The sequence below is a fragment of the Mustela nivalis genome, assembly GCF_964662115.1.
Source record: "Mustela nivalis genome assembly, chromosome: 3".
Classification (NCBI taxonomy): Eukaryota; Metazoa; Chordata; class Mammalia; order Carnivora; family Mustelidae; genus Mustela; species Mustela nivalis.
Window position 1 is genome coordinate 1,782,079 of NC_139022.1, and position 17,853 is coordinate 1,799,931.

Below are 17,853 nucleotides of genomic sequence, written 5' to 3' on the forward strand. Positions count from 1 at the left end.
ATCAGCGGGGCATCAGTGTCATGGTGGGCAAGGCTGCCCAGCTCCATGGGGGCAAGGAGGTGGCATAGAGGGTAGAACACTCAGGGGGCGGGGCCAGCGGGGGAGGGAGTGGTGGTGTCACCAGGCAGCACTGGAAAAGGGAGGGGAAGCTTCTTGAGGTAAGGGGAAGCTGTGTGACACCCGAGTGGGGCAGCCATGTGGCACATGTGGGGGGATGGAATATAGGCGGCAGGGCAGTGTAGGGAGTGTGGGACCAGCCCTGAGGAGCAACACAGCGACAGCTTGGATGGCTTACTGGGCCTGCTCATAGTGCATGCCAACAATGTGGGGCAGTGAAGCACAGCAGAGGCCATGGGCACAGGACAGAGGTAGTGCAGCAGTAAGGGGGCCTGCGGGGGGCACAGCAGAGTGGCATGGGTGCATTTTTGGGGGGCAGCAAGCTGGTAGCAGTCCGGCATGTGGTGGACCTGCTGGGCAGCCACACACTTGGCAGACAGGAGGCATTGGATTGGGGGAGGGGAGTAGCTAGGCGGTAGTGTCGCTTGGGCCTGGGCAGGACTAGCTGGGTATAAGCGGGACACCAATATCATGGTGTGGTGGGTCAGGCAGTGAGCAAAGGCCTGGCTTTGGTGGGCTTGGTGCATGTTTACAGGGAGGCACCACTGATAGCCTAAGCAGCGGGGACCCAGGATAGCAGCGGAGAGGACATGGTGGTTGTAAGTGGGGACGCTGTGGACGGGGGTGCAGCGTGGTGGGAGCACTCATGTTGTGGGGGAAGCCTGGTGGTTCCAGTGCGGGGAAGGTGGAGTAGGACTCACGGGGTGGCAGCAGTGTGTCAACAGGGGTAGGGAATTGGGAAGGCTCCAGAGTGGGGGGCAGGGTTGCACTAGGTAGTAGCTACAGGGAGGGGTGGCTGGAACAGCACGGGGGCAGCCTGGCAGGTGGGGCAGGCATGCAAGTCAAAGGGCAGGGCTGCATAGGGCTGAGCTAAGAAGACCAGCAGCAATGGGACACAGGGCAGCAGCAGGACATAGGGCAAGAGTGGGACACAGGGTGGCAGCAGATCAGAAGCAGGGTGGCGGTAAAGGGGCAATGACAGTGAAGGAAGGGAATTGGTAGTGGGGGTATGGGGTACCCGACAGGGTAGAGGTGCAAGGAGAGCACAGAGGGATGGTAGCAGCAATGTGGTGGGGCAGCAGGACACTAATGAGCATGGTGGTGGGCTGGGTGGGACAGCATGGCTGCACAGGTGCATGTGGGGTGGCAGGCGGGTGCTGGCATGGGGAGAAGGGGGGGACGCAACCAACGGGGAGGCAGTGGCACAGCAACTGTACAGGAAGGGCATGAAGGGCGGGGTAGGGCCTTAATGCATGTCAGTGTGGACTGGACAGTGAAGGTCAGCAGTGGCCTGGGGCACAGGGCAGTAGCTTAGCAACAGTAGCGGTGGTAATGTGGACAGAATGAGGGGTGTGCTGCGGATGGCAGGGTCACGAGGCGGGGGCACCCAGGAAGTAGCAGCATTGGGAGAAGGCTGGGATGAGTGGGGCGGCAGCAGTAGGTCAATGGGGAGGGAATCTGGAGGTACTGGAGCAGGGATGGGGGGACAACAGGTGGTAGCATTTCGAGGGTGTTCAGTGGGACCAGCAGGGCAAGGGCATAAGGTTAATATCTGTGTGGGCAGGGCAGGAGCTCTGCATAGCTGCAGCAGCAAGAGGACAGTATGCAGTGAAGAAATGGCAGTGTGGGGTAGTGAGACAGCAGTGACTTGGGAAAGGCAGTGACTTAAGGAAGTGCAGTTGGATGGCAGCAGATAGGAGGCAAAGTGGGGAGAGATTGGCCTGGATGTGGTTGGGAGGGACCAGCGGGGCAGCAGCTGCCTGGCAATGGCATGGCATGGCTTGGGGGCAGGGCAGGGTGGTGGAGATGGGCAGGAGCAGCAGGGTGACTATGGTAGCAGTGGTGGTGGTGTTGGAAACACAGGCACCAGAGTGGTAGAAGCACTGGAGAGTGCCGCAGCAAGGTGGCAGTGTCCTGGGGTGCACAAGGGAGTGGTATGGGCACTGGGGGTGACAGAGCAGGGCATCAGTTGCAAGCACAGGGCAGCAGGGCAGCTATGGAGAGGGTTAGCTGTTATGGGACAAAGGGGCACTGCTGTGGCGTAGCAGGGTGGAGGGTGGCAGTGCTGGTCACAGCGGCCTGTCAGCAGTGGGGTGTGGAGGGGACAGCGGTGGGGGTGTGGGGCGCAGCAGGGTGGCAGTGGGGGGATGGCACAGTGGGGTGGCTGTGGTACTGGGTGTGGGGACCAGCCAGGCAGCAGAAACACAGATGGGGGGGGGCAGTGATTTGGTAGCAGCACTATCAAATACTTTTTCTGCATATTTTGAGATGGTCCTATGATGCTGATCTTTCATTTTGTGAATGCGGCACATTAGTATGATTTGTGCGATGATATTTATGTCTATGTTCTATATTAGTCTGACATTTTCTTGGGGACACAATGGGAGGTTTCAATAAGGGCCATTCTGGCATCATAAAATGAGGTGGAGAACATTCCTTCCTCTTGTTTTCCTGGAAGTTTGAGAAGGATTGGTATTCATTTATTTCTGTGGATGATTCATAGAATTCACTGGTGAAACCATGGGGTCCTGGACTTTTGCTTGTTGGAAATATTTGGTTTCTTATTTAATCTCCCTACTGGTCATTAGTTTGTTCAGAATTTCTGTTTCTTGAGGATTCAGTCTTGGCAGGTTGTATGTTTCTGGGAATGTGTCCTTTTTCTTTTGGATTATCCAGCTTGTTGGGGTGTAATTGTTCATAGAGCTTTCTTATGAGCCTTTGCATATTTACAGTATCAGGGAACATCTCTTTCATTTCTGATGATGAGCCCTCTTTCTTTTTTGTTAGCTTCAGTCTGGCTGAGACTCTGTCAGCTTTGTTCTTTTCAAAAAAACAGATCTTTTTTTATCTGTTCTTTTTCTTTTCTTTTTTTTTTCTTTTTATCTTTCTGTTGACTTTTTAGTCTGTATTTCACTTATTTCAGTTCTGATATGTTCCTTCCTTTGTTCTACTAACTTTGGATTTCAATCGTTCTTTTTATGTTTCCTTGAGGTATCAATTAGGTTGTTTATTAAAGATGTTTCTTGTTTCTTGAGTTAGGCCTGTATCACTATAAACTTCCTTCTTAGAACCACTTTTTTTTTTTAAGTTAGCTCTAAGGGGTTCCTGTGTGGCTCATTCTGTTAGGCATTGGACATTGGCTCAGGTCATGAATTTAGGGTCCTGGAATTGAGCGCTGCCTCAGCTCTCTGTTCAGCACGGGGAACCACTTTTTCCCTCTTCTACTGCCTGCTGCTCCTTACACTTTGCTCAGTCTCTTCTCTCTCTCCCTCTGTGTCAAATAAATAAATGGCATCTTCAAAAAATAAAGATATCTCTATGCCCAGCGTAGGGTTGAAACACAAAACCACAAGATCAAGAGTCACAGCACTCCACTGACTAATCGGGTGCCCCATTTTTGAACCCATTTTACTGCATTCCATAACTTTTGTTTGATTGTATTATTTTTTCATTTGCCTCAAAGTATTTCTGTGATACTATTTCAGTTTGCCCATGAATTCAATTGGTTGTTCAGTAGCATGTTGCTCAGTCTCTGTGTTTATGAATTTCCAGTTTTCTTCTTGTAATTGATTTCTAGTTCTATACCACTGTGTTTGGAAAAGATGGTCGATTTGGTTTCACTCATTATTTGGGAAAATCTTAGGCTTCTGGAGTTTATTGACTTGTCTTGTGGCCTCACATATGACCTATGGTGAAGAATGATCAACGTTCACTTGAGAGGAGTGCATTGCATGTGCTGCTTTTGGACGGAGGCTTCTGTGTGTATCTGTCAAGTCCATCTAAGTAATGGGTTTTCTGAGGCTGATGTTTCCTTTGTTTTCTTCTGTCTGGATGGTGTATCATTGAGAGAACTGTGAGGTATTAAATTTCCCTATGGTATTAGTGCATATTGCTTCTTTTAGTTCTGTTCATATATGCTCTACATATTTAGTTGCTTCACTGCTGTGTGGGTAAGTATTTATAAATATTGCTTGCATCGTCTTACTGCATTGATTCCCTTATCAGTTTCTACTGCCCTTCATTGGCTCTTGTTACAGTGTCTGGATTTTTTCTTTTCTTCCTCCATTGTACTGAAAATCAGAAGATCATCTGTTAGCTCTGCAGTCATGAGCAAAGCACAGCCCTGCTCTAAATCTGGTTTTCTTTATTTTCCTGTATAAATAAACACAGTAAATTCTTCTCCCAAGACCATATCCTGACTCCAATAAGAAAGTATGTATAAGAGTGCTTTGTAAATTAGGAGATAATGCCCGATTATGAAAATGGTTATGCAACCACCAAATGTTCAAGATAAGATTTTTAAAGACATATTTATTTATTGTAGAGACAGAAACAGATTGCATGCACAAGCATATGCTAGATAGGGGAGGGTCAGAGGGAGAGAGGGAATCCTCCAGCAGTGTACCTGCTGTGTGGAGCCTGATGTGGGGCTCTCTCCTAGAAGTTGGGAACTTGATTTGAGTCCAAATCAAGAGTCAGATGCTTAGGGAAGGGGGTTGGGATAAAGGGGTAGGGTTATGGACATTGGGGAGGGTATGTGCTTTGGTGAGTGCTGTGAAGTGTGTGAACCTGGCGATTCACAGACCTGTACCCCTGGGGATACAAATATAAGTTTATAAAAAAAGAGTCAGCTGCTTAACTGACTGTGCCACCCAGGTACCCCCAGAATAAGATATTTAAAAACATTTTTGAGGGCTTACTGTCATAAGTATTATTCTAAGTGACCTCTATTTCATTCAAATCTAAAACCTATTATTAAATTAAAAATAGAAGCTGTTCTAAAAGCAAATATTCATAATATCCTCAGAGGCGGAGAAACAGGCAGAAAAAAAGGTTAAGTAGGGGCACCGCAGTGGTTCAGTTGTTGAAGCTTGCCTTTGGCTCAGGACATAATCCCAGGTTCCTGGGATCAAACCCCAGTTCAGACTCCCTGCTCAGTGGGGAGTCTTGTTCTCCATCTCCCTCTGTCCCTCCCCCTTATTATGTCCCCCCCTCTGTCTTTCAAATAAATAATTAAATTAAAAAGGCAAGTTGCTTTCTCACTGTCATGATATATATTAGAACTAGATACAGTCTTGAGTGTGTGACCCTGAAGAATGTGTTCTTTCATTTGTACATTTACCAAAAAATACCTAGCCCTCAAAATACCCTAGATTAAATTAGTTTCCCCTTTCTCCATACATTGTGTATGGGAAGATATGACAATTCCAGGACCCTGGCTGGGGGGGTTGGTGGAGTGTGTGACTCTTGATCTCCAGGTTATGAGTTTGAGTCATGTTGGGGGTACAGATTACTTAATTGAAAAAAAAAAAAGATGCTATATTTGGGTTTGTTTTCTTTTTTCCTTTTGACACCTTCACCCATTTCTCCCACCTCCCAATTTCAAACTTCTGCCAGCCTACATCTGTTCTGTCTGTGAGCTCAAATTTTTGTTTTTGTTTTGTTTGCTTTAAAGTTCTACATGTAAGTGATCTCTAGTATTTGTCTCTCTGTCTGGCCTATTTTACTTAGCATAATGCCTTCAAGGACCACCATGTTGTAAATCAAAATATTTCATCCTTTATTATGGATGAGTAGTATTCCACTGTGTTTACCCCCACAATTTCTTTATTCATTCAACCATTGATGGCATTTAGGTTGGTTCTTTATTTTCACTGTTGTAAATAATCCTGCAGTGTACACAGGGGTGAATATGCCTTTGTGAATGAGTGTTTTCATTCCCTTCAGATAAATACCCAGAAAGGAAATTGGTGGCTCCTTTGGTTGCTCTATTTCTCATTTTTAAGGAACTTCTGTAATGTTTTCTGTAGTGACTGCACCCATATATACTCCCCGTAATGGTGCACTAGAGTTTTCCTCTACTCCACATCTTTACCAAAACTTGCTATTTCTTCTGTTTATGATAATGGCTCTTCTGACAGGTGTGAAGTAGGGCCTCATTCTGGTTTGATTTGCATTTCTCTGATGATTAATGTTGAGCATCTTTTCATGTTCCTGTAGACCATCTGTATGTCTTCTTTAGAAAAATGTCTATTTGGAACTTCTCCTGATACGCTAGATAACTTGTGGGGTTTTTGTTGTTTTGGGTGCTTTTGTGGGTTTTGCTTTGTTTTATTGTTCAGTTGCATGAGTTCTTTATATTTTGAATATTACCCCCTTACCGGATATATAATTTACAAATGTATTACCTTAGGTTACCGTTTTATTTTGTTGATGGTTTCCTTTGTTGTTTGGATGTTTTATAGTTAGATGTAGGGCCACACTTTGCTTCTTTGTTTATTTTTCCTTTGGTATCTGCTTAAAAGCACCACTACCAAGACCTCTCACCAAGGACCTTTCCAAACCCTGTGTTTTCTGCTACAGGTTTTATATTCCAGGACTTATATTCAATCGTTTGACACATTTTGAGTTAATTTTTGTGTATGGTGTAAGAGAATGGTGCAGTTTTGTTCTTTTGCATGTGGCTCTCCAGGGTTCCCAGCACCATTGATGACAGAGGCTATTTTTCCCCCTTGTTTATTCTTGGCTCCTTTGTCAAAAAGTCCTGGACCATAGGTGTGTGTGTTTACTTCTGGGCTCTCTCCTATCTTCTGGTGATGTGTGTGTCTGTTATTATGACAATGATAGTTTGTTTTGATTACTCTACCTTTGTCATTAGTCTGAAATGAGCAAGCACGATGCCTTTAGTGTGGTTCTTCTTTCTCTAGGTTGCTCTGATATTCAGAGTCTTTTGTGGCATCATACAAATTTTTAGAATCTTTCTTCTCTTTCTGTGAAAAATGTCCTTAGAATTTTGACAAGAATTGCAATGAAACTGTAGATGGCTTAGAGAAGTATGGACATTTTACCATTACTAATTTTTCTCACCCGTGAATATGCGGTCTCTTGGTTTATGTGTGTTGCCTTCAGTTTCTTTCCTTCCCGTCTTGTCGTTTTCATCATACAGGATTTTACCTCTTGGTGAAGTATATTCCTGGGTGTTTCATTCTTTTTCATATAACTTCAGGTGAGATGATCTTCCTAATTGATTATCTGATGATTTGTTATTAGCATATTGAAACACAGCAGATTTTGGGGTACTGATATTGTATCCTGCCCCTTTACTGAATTTAGTCATAGTTTGAACAATTTTTCACTGGCTTTTTTGAGGTTTTCCTTATATTCTATATCATCTGAAAGTAGTGACCATTTTACTTATTTCTTTCCAGTTTTGATGCCTTCTGATTACCTTCTTGCATAATTGTTCTGCCTTGGATTTTCAATATTGTGTTCAGCAAAAGTGGCAAGGAAATATCGGCAATGTTCCTAACCTAGGCGATCTTAGAGGAAATAGAAACAGCTAAAACTTTTCACTATCAGATGTGACGTAATCTGTGTGGTTGTCATATATGGCCTTTTTATATAAAAGATTTTATTTATTTATTTGATATATATATATATCACAAGTAGGCAGAGAGGCAGAGAGAGGAGGAAGCAGGCTTCCTGCTGAGCAGAGAGCCTGATGCAGGGCTCAATCCAGGACCCTGGGATAATGACCTGAGCTTAAGGCAGAGGCTTTAACCCACTGAACCACCCAGGCACCCAATATATGGCCTTTTCGGTTTTGAGATATGTTCCTGGTCTACACACACTATTGAGAATTTTGATTGCAAATGGTTATTAAAGTATGTCAAATGCTTCCCTGCATCTCAAGATGATCACATCATTTTTATTCTTTATTTTCTTAATGTGCTGTATCACTTTGATCTATGTGCAACTGTAAAGCATGATTGCATTCCTGAAAGATCCCACTTGATCATAGTATATGATTTTCTCAGAATATTGGTGAACTTGAGTTGCTAGTATTTTGTTGAACATTTTTGCTTCTATGGTCACCAGGGATATTGGACTGTAAGACTCTTTCCTGGGGAATCCTCATTTATTTTTGCATTAGGGTTATGTTGGCCTCAGCAAATGAGTTTAGAAACTTTCTCTTCCAGTTTTTGGAAAAGTGGGCAAATGACTGCTATGAATCCTTCCCTGAATGGTAAAATTTACCAAGAAATGCATCTGGTTTTGGAACTTGTTTTTTTGGGGGGGGAGGTTTTAAATTGCTGATATGAAGAGTACTGGTGTTTTATGTAAGTATTGAACACTAAAGATGAAACTGTTTCCACATATTGGTGGTGGGATGGATGAAGGTGAACGAGAGTCATGGGGTCCCAGCACTCAGAGGCTCCATCTGCCACTGCGGCTGTGACATTCCTCTCAGATGCTGGCAGAGGAGGAAGGACGTGGTGGAAACACGGCAGAGTGGTGGTGGTAGGGTGGCGGGAATGTGGGGTCCGAGGGGGTGATGAGACTGATGTGTGGCCCTCCTGTCCCACCCACAGGGTATCAGATTATCTACTGCTGGCCAACAGCAACACCAGCACTTTCACCACAGTGGAGATGGGTGCCATGTTGAGGCAATTCACAGCCACTTAGCTGGACCCAGTGTCAGCATACATCTTCAGACTGATGACCAAGATGAGGCAGGGCTGAGGAACTCCTAGAGGCCACTATCATCACCACTGAGAAGTGAGGTAAGGCCAGAGGCCCAGGTCCACTGTCCTGGTGACACGGGGAGGACAGCTAGGCCCAACTGGGAGCCACAAACTTGCTGGGTCCACAGCTTCCTGGGGCAGAGTTTGCAGGGTAGTGTGTCTACACAGCCCGATATTTACCAGATTGGCAGGAATGTCCCTGGAGAGGAGGTTGTATAACTTAGTCAGGGTGGATCTGAGTCACCATGTTGGAGGGAGGCTCCATGAAGCCAGGTTCTTTTTCTCTGATGTTCAAAACGACATGACCAGCTGAGCCAGGGGTTCCAAAACAACCTTTTCTACCAAGCTATCATAGGAAAATATGTCTTCATGGATGCTGCTTCTCTTCCAACCACTGTTGAGGTGATTTTATTGTTCATTGTCTTGGTTTCTCCTCTCCAAATCCTGGGGTACAAAGTGCTGTGACGCCCACTTCTATGGAAGGTGTGAGGCACAGACAGATTCAGTCATTCGACAGGGACAGAGCTGTTGAGGCAGTGATGTAAACACCCTCCACAGACTCTGGGCTCCCTGTTTCCAAAGCAATCTCCTTTGGATTTTCATATCAGTGAGCCCCTGATATGTCCTCCAGCCTCATTTTGGGATTTGCCTCAGTGGTTTCCCTTCCCAGGGCTACCCCAACTACGCTAGGCCCTTTCTTATGCCAGCGACCTTGGAGGGACCACAGAGGTTCCAGGTTAGGTCAATGTCAGAACAGGACAGGGGCGATCTGGAATGCAGATCAGCCACTGAAAGGCTTCCAGGAGCCTGGGTGGCTTTCAGGGAGGCATGATGCCTGCCAGTTTCTGTGCTACAAACAGCCCACTTGCATAGTTCCCTTAGAGTTCTGGCTTCCAAATGTGAGGCACAGGGACTGCATCCCTGTTCTCTGCACATCCCGGGAGCAGGCTGTGCTTTGGTCCTGCTGAGGTCACACAGTAACCCATGGGTAGAAGCTTGACTGGGCCTATCCCAGGAGTTGTGTTTAGGGGAACATATGGCTCATTAACATCCTGTGTTCTTGAATGGAGAGCCCCATCCATGCCCCAGAGATATCTCCCTGGACTTTGGAGCAAAATCAAAACAATAAAATGAAATGATCCAAGATATATTTGGGCCCATTTACCTGCAGAGGTACTTTTGGTCTGTGGCTTGCTCATCAATGTCAGAGCAGGGCTCTTACTGGAGCACAGGTAGGCTGATAACCAGGCCTACTGCAGGGTATCTTGCAATGTTGCTGCCCCAGGAGAAACACATTTGCTCACTACTCATGTTGTTTGTTCTGTTGTGCTGAATCCTCCTCTGACCACCCTGCATACCATGAGAGGCTGAGTGATATGCAATGTTGGATGAAGAATATGTTGGCTTCCCTGGGCACCTGGGTGGCTCAGTGGGTTGGGCCTCTGCTTTTGGCTCAGGTCGTGATCTCAGGGTCCTGGGATCGAGTCCCGTGTTGGGCTCTCTGCTCAGCGGGGAGCCCACTTCCCCCTCTCTCTCTCTGCCTACCTCTCTGCCTACTTGTGATCTGTGTCTATCAAATAAATAAATAAATAAAATTTTAAGAATATGTTGGCTTCCCTATACATATGTGCCTAAGTGTTATTTGCCTGGTGGGGAGGGGGCTGGGAGCAGGTATTTGGATCTGACGTGACTTGCTTCAGATGTGCCCTCTGAGGTTGAGCAGGAAGGCAGGGGCTGCAGTCCTATCTGGCACTTTGATCCACATTGGTCAACATGGTGGTTGGGTTGAGGGGGGCACAGGGCCAGCAAGCCAGAGTCTGTGGCCCCTCAACTACCTGTTGATGGCCTGCAACCAGGGCCTGGGGCACCAGAGCAGAGCCAGAATTGAAAGGCCTAGGCAGATGCTCATAGGAAAGGACTGGAGGCAGGGAAGGAGGTGGGAAGGCCCAGGCAGTCGCATCAGCCAGCCAGATCACAGGGGGCCTGAAATCCGGCTCTGTTCTCTGACACATTGGAGGGTTGGCATGTCTCATGGCAAAAAGCACACAGCGGGAATTCTGACATCACCACAACCCTGAAGGATAAGGTGTGGTGTGGAGCACAGTCAGGCACCTGGGTACAGTGTGTGTGTCTCCTAATCCAGTCTCCTTTTGAGTGCCTAGGTCAGCACTTAGGCGTTGGATGGAGGGAATGCTGCCACATGGCTGGGGTGGGTGGTGGGGTTATAGACCAAAATATCCTGCTAAGTGCTAAGGCTCAGGCTCTGGGCAAGGGGATTCTTGGAAGCTCCACAGAACAAGAAATTTATCTGCATGTCCCTGCAGCTCTGCTCCCCCTGCACAAACCTTGGATGGGTGCAAGGAGGGAGAAAGGGTGGGAAGGAGTATATTTGCTCCTTCCACCCCTATGCAGGTTACCATCTTCCAAAGAGATCCATCAAGGACATGGAACACAGAGGCTGAGTGGCCTGGTGGACACCAGGAGAGGATGTGCTGTGCAACCGGGGAAGAAAGGGCTAGACCTGCATGACCATGGTGGATTCAAAGTGGGCACTGAACAGTTTTGTGGGCCTCAGGCAACATGTTTGGCTGCAGGGTTTCACCGTCATCCAGGAAGCCTCCATGAACACTGTTGCAAATCCTTTACAACCCCTCTGGTTTTCTCCTTGGGAGAAAATTCTAGAAGCAGAACCCTTATCTCAGAAGACATGAGTGTGTTCAGCTTGGAGATATGGAAACTCATGGACACGCCATGCTATAGGGACCAGGATGCAGGTCTTGTGGTCTCTCTACCTCCATGCTATGTCTTGCCTTCAATGTTTGGTGAAAATATATCTCATTAAGCGTGTGTCCACAGGCCTTTCATTACTACTCTACCACTATATGCCTATGACTTTACATGGTGATGTGTCTCATGGGGTCTTAGTGTCTGATCATGAAAATCCTCAAATTCAATGGGGTACAGATTTGCAGAACTCATGGAAAAGCTGCATTCAAGCCGAACAAGAATTACTAAGGGTGGGGGGGACAGAGTGAGTTGAGGAAGATAAGATGAGTCTACCTTTGTGACTCTTGTTTGAAACATTGCTGGTTATTTAATGTTTCTTCTTCCATAATGAGGGAAAGTGCCTATGTATCTGTATCTGTATCCATGTATCTGTATTTCTGTATCTAAAAGTATCCATGATCTACAGAAATGTGATGAAATATTTCTGTGTGAGCAAATGGGAGCATTTAACTTCTCTCCCTCCCTGAGTCCTCCATCATTCAGAAGCTCTCAGGGAGAATTCTCTCTTCCAAGGTACATAGGATTATTGGCATAGGTTCAGTCAGCACAAGTGACTTTTTCTTGTAACAGGACACTGCTGGAAACATTGGTTATTTTATCGAGGGATTGAGCTAAATGTCCAATTTGAGAGTAACGTGTATAGAGTCAGATAATGACCAGACAATTTTTAGGAATTAAGGGTGGATTTGTGGAGCCCCTTTGCAATAGCAGCTTCACACCTCAATGGCACAGTGCCCAGGAGCCTTGCCAGATGAGTAGGGAAAGTTACTTGTTGGCAGGTATAGGAACCTCAGGATATTTGGGGGACCTCAAGAAGAGGAATCAACCCAAATCGACAGGTATTGCAGTCAAGTCTGATGGGAGCATCACACTTGGCTTTGGCTTGGACACTACTGAAATTTCACTCTAGATATTCCTCATGAAAAGTTCCAGCACAGCAGGGTTTCAAAATCTTTATGAAATGGTCCATCATTATGCCTGCCAGGCTTATTTAGAATAGATGCTAATGAACCAAGTGTGCTTGTGGCTGCCTTCTTTCATCTAAGAAACTATCTCAAATCCGTTGAACTGAAATCCATCAGCCACGTGGACTGGCACCCACTGCCACCACCACCAGGCATTTCTTTGCCTCACAATGGGTCCCGTGAAGCTCTGATTCTATTTAGTTTGCAATCAAGTTTGGAGGCTGGCAGTGTTTTCTTATTGGGAAAATCCTATCAGAACTATACCCCAAATTGTCCCAGAATCCTCTAGAAGCTAGTTGCTGGAGGGCTGGCCCTTTGGGTCATATTGGGTGGTGATTAGTTGTTGATTTATTTATTTATTTATTTATTTATTTATTTATTTATTTATTTTTGAGTTCCAGGGTCCATGAGAGGCATGTCTTAGAAAGGAAAGACCAGAGGCTCATTTCAGCCAAATAGAGTTGTGAAAAGAGAAAGACTAACAGAGTCACTCACATAGAGTAGAAAAGACATTGAGAAGGTAGAGTATGTGCACATCTTCTATGGGTGTTCTGTGTCATTGAAGTTACAGGGTAGATTAATGAGAACGCATGTCAAAGGTGAAAAAAGATTTAAGAAGAAGTAAGGAACCCTAGGACGGTCATGCAAAATGCAGTTGAAATAGGGTTTCTGCAGATCTTCAGTTCAGGTTCTCAGAGCAGCAGGAACTTTACTTAGACTCTCGTCACTAGTTGCAAATGGTGATTGACCTCTGGGCCATCTCTTGGCCTACATCCTCCTGCTTGGGACTGGCATAGATATTATGGAACTCCTGGTAGCCAATTTACCATGCATATATTATTTGAAGATCTGCCAGAAGCAATGCTAATTCTTTCACAGATTTCAGGATCTTGTGGTTTTGGTCTCTTTGCTCTTGGGCTCTCTGCTGGAAGGGAGGAACATGCTTTCAGTTTTGTATGACATTATGTCTTCCCGAGTATGGGTCCTGACACCTCACCTAAATGCTCTCTCTGCTTTTACAGGTGGTGCTTCGAGGCTAAGGTGACTTGGCCTCCTTGGCAACATCCAATGTGTCTGGCCTCTGTCTCTTCAGTGCAGATTCAAGTGCAACATGTACAGGAGTGTGACCCCTGTCGTCTCCATGGTGGATGGCATGTAAGCAGTAAGTTGTCCTGGTTCTGAAACTACTGCCTGGGTTGAGGTTCATGGCGTGACGTGGGTGCCTCTTTTGCTGGCTTCTGTCTTTCTTCCAGAGGGAAAGATACCCTTTTCTTTTCGATTAAATTGGAGATGTACACTTAACTAGAATATCTAGGGTTTCTTTCTTGGAGAAAATTACTTAGTGGCACGTATGGAGAAGGTTCTGCAAGTCCCTGCCCCAAACAAAACATCTGAACTACAGTTTGCTTCTGTTAGCAGAATCCTGAGTTATTGCAGGGTTGTCTTATAAATAGACATTCTCTCCAAAATAGTGTTTTCTGTCAACACATTCTTTTTAGGGCCAGTAAACTGAGTAAAGAATATCGGGAATCTTTACAAATGGATCTCTGAGTGGACGAGCCTTTTTTTTTTTTCTTTAGAAGGGGAGGAACGAGAGAGATAGAGAGAGAGAGAGAGAGAGAGAGAGAGAAATACTGGACAGGTTCCACACGCTTTGCAGAGCATGACACAGGGCTTGATCTCACAATCCGGGGATCATAATCTCAGCCAAAATCAAGAGGATCAGTAAGAAGGTCACTCACATAGAGTAGAAAGGACATGAGGAGGTAGAGTGTTTGCACAGCTTCTGTAGGAATTAATATCACTGAAGACTCAGGGTAGATGAATGAGAACATATTTCTAATATGAAGATTCTAGGAGAAGTAAGTATTGCTAAGATGGTCATGTGAAATGCAGTTGTAATAGGGTTTCTGCAAGTCTTCTGTTTGGTTCTGGGAGCAGCAGGAAGTTTATTTAGTCTCTTGCCAATAGTTGGTGATTGTCGTCTGGGTCACCTCTTGTCCTACACGCTCCTCCTTTGGTCTGGCATTGACATCGTGGAACTTCTGGTAGCCAAGTTTGGAAGGGGAGGTATGGAGGGAGAGAGAGACCCTAACATATTCTCCACCTGTGGTGCAGAGCATGATACATGTCAGAGGCTTGATCTGACAACCCTGATATCAGGACTTGAGCAAAAATCAAGTGTCCCTTAAATAAAAGAACCATATAGGCATTCCTGGATGTGCTTTGTGTTTATGGAAGGGAGCATACGTATCCCCTCCTGTTCTCAATCTAAATCAGGGACTGTTTCCATATCGGCAGTGATCTTACACCTTCTCAGGCCAAGAGATAAGGAGCTATTCTTGGTGGTGGAGAAAAGCAGTTGGCTACCAGATTCTCATAGACGGGGAGGAAGCCCTCACTGCCTCAATCTGAACAGTAGAGTTTAATTCCTGTCCTGATATACACAATTCTTCAAAAATAGCACCATTGTAAAAGATGAAATTAATTTGCAAGTCCCTGGGTGTCACAGTTGATTAAGCATCTGACTTTGGATGAGGTCAGGATCCCTGGATCCTGGATGATCAGGCCCTGCATTGGGCACCCTTCTCAATGTGAAGCCTGCTTTCTCTCCCTCTTCTCTGCTGCCCAACTCGGACTGTTCTTGCTCCCTCTCCAGCTCTTTCACTCTCAAATAAGTAATGAAATTAGGAATATTTCTAAGCATGTAATTAATTTATGAATCCTTTCCAATTTATGAGGACAATATTAGTAAAATTAAGGACACATGAGAGGTAGATCACAAACCATGTGTTTGTTGAGTCTTTTTGCCATTCATCCTTGCAATCTCCATACATTGATAGATTAATGTTTTCATGAACATACATAAATCACCTTTTGCTCTAATATTCTAAGTTAATCCTTCAATTGATGTTCTCATGGATCCCAGTCAGTGTATATATGTGTCAAATTTCCTACCAAGAGACAGTACCAGTGTCAGTTGCTAGTAAAGGAAAAGTCCCCCGTTCTTAATTGGCACAGTGTGCATGGTTGTGAGACCCCTCTGTTTCAGTGATACTGGCCTTTATGCAAGTACTGATGGATGGGAGCAGATTTTATTTATTTCTAGCTATTGGTTACTGCAATATTGTATTCAGCATCCCTCAGAATGTGACGCAGTTGTATGTGTTTGTAGTGAAAAATTGTCAGTGTCTAAGTTTGTATCTCATTTTCACCCTAAGAAATCCCTTTGGAGGTATTTGCCGAGTGATTTTCTGATGTGAGTGTCTGGGTAAGAATTTCCCCCCATTTTATTGGGATCAGTGTTTTTTCAGTGTGAGGGTGTCTTTGTTGGCTAAGGAAGAAGGGACACCTGAGAACATTCCTTTCCTCATCTCTCCAAGAGGATTTTCTTCTGTGTGAATCCTCCCAGGTCCTTCACGTGTTGGCTCCATGAAGAATGGGATTCCCACATGGATTTCATCAGCATTCAGCAGCAGCAACGATGCAGGGTGTCCCCGGAGGTCCCTGCACCTTTTCTCCTTAATGAGGGATGACCCGCTCTCTGAGATGGTAGCAGGAGCTCAGGCCTGAGCCCCAGCTGAATCTTCCACCAAGACACAGCGCTAGTGGCTCTCCATGTGTGAATTCTCTGGTGTTGAGAAAGTGACCACATCTGAGAGAAGGCTCTGCCACAGTGATTAGAGACACACGGTTTGTACTCTCTAATTTTTGTGGTGGTGAGAAAGGTGGGCACTCTAGGTACAGACAGGACCCCAGTAATGACAGACACAGGTTGCCCTGCTCTGAGTTGTCAGGTGTCTCCAAATGTGAGAGCTGTATCTAACAGCTCTTCCATGTTGACCACATGTTCCCACTGCTGTGGATCCTCAGATGCTGGCTAAGGGTATGTCTGTACTAAATGCTTTCCCTTGAAGATAGATTCAACCAGTTTCTGTCTGTGACAATGTGCCCATGTCCTCGAAGGGATGCATGTTGCTGTGAGCTCTGGTACAACAATGCCACCACATGGCTTCTAACCCATGTGAGGTCATGGGGAAGAATAGGAACAGAGCTCTCTGAATTAAGGGTCTCCCACCCTTGTTACATCGCTAAGGTGCCTCTCCTGTGATTTTGCTGTGTGCAGAGGTGAGCCCTGGCCTAGAATTGTTTCCCCCATGTGTATCACGTCTACTTTCCTCAGAAGGGTGAGTTCTCTCGTGTCTCCCGAGGTTAGAGTCGCAACCAAAGCCTCTTCCACACTGGGGAGATGTGTGTGGTGTAATCCAGGATGAACGAGTTCTGATGTCATTTGAACTGGGGACACATGGCTGAAGGTTCTTCCATATTGTCTGTAAATACAAGGTTTCTCTTCCCAGGACATAACACACATGGAATGAGGTAAGATATGTGAGAAACCTCCCTCCTGTGCCCCAGCATTGGCCATTTTCCTGTGCAGGGTGAACCCTCTGCTAATGGCCAAAACAGGGGGGGGGGGGGTGGAAGGACTGATAACTCATGTTCCTCCCTTCCTGACTCAACATACAAATTCCAGTCCCTTCCTTCAGGGATTGTCTCTGCATCAACCTCTGCATGCCACTTGTAGTTGGGTGCCATGTTACTTTCCGGAATTCAGATAGATCTTTCTACATGGTAGCCTCACATCCATGTGAACTGCTGATTAAATTTTAGATGTTTGAGTTTCAAACTATATCGGTGCATCGTGTTCAAGACAGTGACTTTTATAGGCACTGAGGCAATGTTTTGACCTGAGGTGCATTTCAGGCCAGAAATAAAACTATTCATATTTCTGTACTATACTGGGTTCATGATGGGAGGCCGACTCTGTCTATGATGGGGTTGGGGTAGTCAGGCAAAAGGGAGGTTTTGCAAGAACGTTGCAGTAGGGCAGAGGACGCACATGATACAGGAGGCTTTGCTATTGTCAAATTAAGGTAGTTTTTCCTTCTAGGAAGGCATTAATAGAAAGATAGTTGGGAGCTTCCTGGAGGAATGTTACTTTCCTCCTCTCACAAGTCCTTCTCAAGGGACGGCATGTTTGAATAGAAATTCCGTTTTATTGACATTTCTTTCTGCCTCAGCCTTCCTCAGTGTGATGAAAGGGAGGGGGATGTCAGGGATTCAGGAAACAGAGTTTACGGGTCTCTGGATGGTAGCTAGCCTCTTGTTAATAAAGCCTCTTCCTTGAGAATCATGAGGACTTTTATAAACTGAGGGAGACTCTGGTCTTGCAGGGTTTTGATCTCTATTTGTGGAGAATCTGTTTTTTCCTTTCCTTATTTTAGGGCAGTGAGAGCACCTGAGGACTGTCACTCATATCACATGTTCGGGGTGGGGGCTTTGTTGTGTGTCAGCTCCTGCTTGGTGCTCAGCTGGCTTTCTCCTCCCTCCTCGTGTGCCCCTGAACAGTTTAGACCCTTCTGTCATTAAGGTTGTTGAAGGAGGATGGTCTCATCTTC

At 45.7% G+C, this 17,853-nt stretch overlaps 1 long non-coding RNA gene across 2 annotated transcripts in view; it reads left to right on the top strand.

Moving 5' to 3' along the window:
• The window catches only part of LOC309861260, a 40,372-nt gene that overhangs the window by 1,373 nt on the left and 21,146 nt on the right, over positions 1-17,853 (top strand). The window contains exons 2-3 of one of the 2 annotated variants that reach the window (XR_014309830.1): positions 8,490-8,681; positions 13,417-13,556. This is a non-coding gene — a long non-coding RNA (uncharacterized lncRNA). The remainder of the gene's footprint in view (positions 1-8,489; positions 8,682-13,416; positions 13,557-17,853) is intronic. The other variant, XR_014309831.1, reaches the window with a different exon arrangement.